Source organism: Apodemus sylvaticus, chromosome 1 (assembly GCF_947179515.1).
Source record: "Apodemus sylvaticus chromosome 1, mApoSyl1.1, whole genome shotgun sequence".
NCBI classification, from domain to species: Eukaryota; Metazoa; Chordata; class Mammalia; order Rodentia; family Muridae; genus Apodemus; species Apodemus sylvaticus.
Window position 1 is genome coordinate 147,958,659 of NC_067472.1, and position 3,897 is coordinate 147,962,555.

At 34.1% G+C, this 3,897-nt stretch overlaps 1 non-coding gene across 1 annotated transcript; it reads left to right on the top strand.

Moving 5' to 3' along the window:
* Window positions 1-3,462: 3,462 nt before the first annotated feature.
* On the top strand, window positions 3,463-3,566 carry LOC127676626 (U6 spliceosomal RNA). The gene has a single exon (XR_007976079.1). It is a non-coding gene; the product is annotated as a U6 spliceosomal RNA (small nuclear RNA).
* The last annotated feature ends 331 nt before the right edge of the window (window positions 3,567-3,897 follow it).

The following is a 3,897-nucleotide window of genomic DNA, read 5'->3' on the forward strand; positions in this document are numbered from 1 at the left end:
ATCCCTAATTATGAAAGTGTCCTATAAATTTGTTTATAGACAAAGATTATAGAGGAAATTTAAATTTAGGTTTCCATCTCCCCTCTGGCAACATCCCATGTCAACTTGACATTAAAGTAACCAACACATATATGGACTGTTTTACCAGTGACAGGAAGCAAACATCACCATTCTCCATAGAGGAGAGTATGTTTTGTTTTGTTTTGTTTTGTTTTGTTTTTTGTTATTATTCTTATGTGGATTCCTTCTTTCAGTTAACTTATTTTATTCTTTATGTGTTTATAGATACTATGTAATAATAAATTTTCTCAAGTTTTCTAGAGCCCATAATGAGTTCACTGTTACCATGTGTTTTATTACCACTCATATACAAGGATTACATCACATTATGCCTTGCCCACACAGTAGTATTGGAGTCCAATCTTCAATTGTGTATATACAGAGAGTCCAAAGTTCTCACTGAAGGAAGTGTTAAAGACTATTCTTTATGGAGTATGGAAGCAGATAATGACACAGGACACTGCATGTCTCCCAGAGAAAGATCTCATCATCAGTTAAAGGAGTATAGGACACCGTTAATGCAAAATGAACCTCAAGAGTACCCACATGTATGAGGCTCTTATATTAATATGCGTAACTATGGTGTGTCTCTGCTGTAGTCATTTGTTCAGTTAGAAAATTAGCTGCTGTTGCCTAGATCCTGGAAGAAGAGTGACAGCAGGACCTGCCCACATGTCTCTCTCATCATGTCAGGGCAGCGAATATATGGCATCTTTTACTTTGCACGCATGGAGCTTCAGGATCTTCCCCATGAATTTCATCTCATAAACAACTCCTGGAATATCGAGAAACAAAATTAAAAATCCACCTTATATCATGGAGGATTCTCCTGTTCATATGATGTTATTTGCAATTGTTCATGTATTATCTCTACTTCTTGATTTCCATAGCTTTATTACAGCGCAGCATACAAGAAATGTATAATTACAGAGCCTTTTCTAGTGTTCATAGCCCTCCTTAAAGAATTCTGTTTTAATATGGGCCTGGTCGAGTTGTAAACATTGTTAAGTTGTGATACTCTTAAGTGTTATATGGTGGGAATTTATAAAATGACAGTGTGGAAAAAAAGGTCAATGCTGCAACTCATTTGATATTCTTGGCTTTCTTTCAGGAACTGTTCACAAGAGTTTAGTTGAAAATAATGGACAATTTTATGAGCCATATTGAAGAAGATTGAGAGGGCAGAGAAATGGTGATATGAAGTGTAAGTATTCTGCAATCATTTTAAAATAAAGGTAAGCTTATATTCAAATATATATGGAAATAACATGAAATTATGGCATTAGAGAGTGAAAATTTATAATTTTATTGTATTATTAGTTGATGCCTCAAAGCTGAAGCCATTTGATTAAATCTTTTATTCTGTTGATATTTTAGTGTGTCATTTTAAGTCCATACAGGCTAGAATGAAATACTTCAATGTTCATGCCTGTACACATGTAATGATTACTTATAGACAGAAATTTATACACACAAGATAAGAGGATTGACAAATAGGTCAATGGTATATTTTGTGCAATAATAAATTTTCCCTAAACAAATTAGTGTGTTTTGTATAAAACAAGAATAATACATTGATTCTTTTGTATTGTAAAGTATTATTATTGTATTCACTCCTAACATATCAAGAGGCCAGCACTGACCTGGCTTGTTCTAAATTAAATCCCAAGTCATGAAGTAGAAAATTTACAACACCATTGCTTTTACTAAGTCTTCCTGTACATATTTATATCACCAGGAGATATTTATTTTTGTTGCTAAGTTCTCTGTTATGAAACTTCACAACTGTAAGGAAGAAAGATCAAAGCACTCAAGAAATGCAGCACTAGGCAAGTTTCATCAGTGTACTTTGTAATGCATATTTGGACAAAGGAGGCTCTGGAAGAACTGCCTGCTCTCAGGGCAGTGATATCCTCCCCTGCACTTTTCCTGAATAATTATATAAACTTTATGGAGAGTGTTTTGTAATGCAGATATCTTTATGTAACTCATTATTCTGTAACAGAAAATGACTAATTTGTTTCATTGACCTGAAATTTGTCAAAATTGTGTTCATAGTTGTGTTTGGCTGATTGTTCCTACTACTGGGCTGAACAGACTTACATTCATATCTCCTCAGAGTATAACATTCAACTGAATAACAAATTCAGTGTTTTTTTTTAAATCCAAACTCATTCTCTATTAGTCATTAAGTACTGTACTATGTTGTCTGTACATATTCATACATATATAATATTTATAATTTGTGTAATATTATATGTATGTAAGAACTTTATGGCCCATGAATGTGTTCAGTTTTGAGAACATGTCATATTTTATTTTTCTTCATTGACATCAAATATAGGTGATCTTGGATGGCTCTCATAATGGTACAATTCTTGGTCATACTGAATGAAAGGTCTGTTATTTCAGTCACACAATCTTAACCTAAGAATGTCGAAGTAATTCACAGCTCAGCATTTGCTTCATATTAGCAAGATTTTTTTAGAAAGATTATTTCTTTAAATCCTATTTGGACATTATTGATTGTTCTTTTTAATTCATTTCTGTGATCATAAAATGCTTATTCATTCTTAATTCATTTTCCACATTTCAAATACTTTCATATACTCCTCTTCGCTGGCTTGCAAGTCCATTGCACTTTTGAAAATTTCTCCTTATCATATGCATATCTGTATGTGGAGATAATTATATATTCCCTAATATAGCCTTCTATGATTTAACACCTCTCAGCATATGCCCTGTTCCTTTGGTTCCTGAAATAATTCTGAGATATCTGTAATGTTCTCTCAGCCTCTATGTGTGGAACATCTTGTAGATCTATCCAATGGGGCAAAGCTCAACAACTCTGTACTTTGCTAGGTTGTGATTTTCTGTAAGGGTCTCTCTCTCTCTCTGTTTCAAAGGGAATACCCCTTAATGCAGCTTAAAGTCTATGTTTCTATGTAGGTATATGGAAAATGCTTAGATTACTATTAGGATTATAATGCTTTAGTAAAAAACATAAAGCTTAGTAATTTTTCTGCTAGTAATCTTGACTTTATTAGCACACTGTACATAACTAGGTTTCAACTACCAGGCATATATTTCTTTTCTTTTTTTCTTTTTTCTCTTGTCTTCTCATAAATTTGATACATTCTTTATTGACATTTCAAATGTTTTCCCCTTTCCAGTTATCACCTTTGGAAACCTACTATTCCATCTCCCCTCATATTGCTCTTTGTGGCTGCTCACCAACCCACCTACACTCTCCTATCTTTCTGCCCTAGCATTCCCTTCCATTGGGGCACTGAACACGCTTAATCCCAAGGACCTCTTCTTCAAATGATATTCAACAAGGTCATCTTCTGCCACATATGTGGCCAGAACCATGGGTCTCTCCATATATATTTTTGGTTGGTGGTCCAGTTGGCTGCACATACACTAAAATTGGAGCTATACAGAGAAGATTATCATGGCCCCTATGCAAGAATAACAGACAAATTCATGAAGCATGTATTTCTTTATGATGCTTGAAATGTATTTCTATCAGTTAGAAAACTCTTGGTTATTTTCAAGGTAGATATTTTACTATTGAACGCATAGGTTTACTGTGTGATGCTGATGGTTGTTATGGTTTGGAGGTGTCATAGCTGAGAGAGATTTCCTTTGAAATGCTGCATAGCATATTCTTGTACCATGTAAGCTAGTCCTCTAGGAGGAAATATTCAGTATAGTTTCAGATGAGGGACCTGTACATTCTGGATATGTTGTTTTCAGAATTGGGACCACACTTTCAAATCCTGGGTCGAAGCAACAAGCAATAAAATACTGTACACATTGGAAAACTCTCAGACA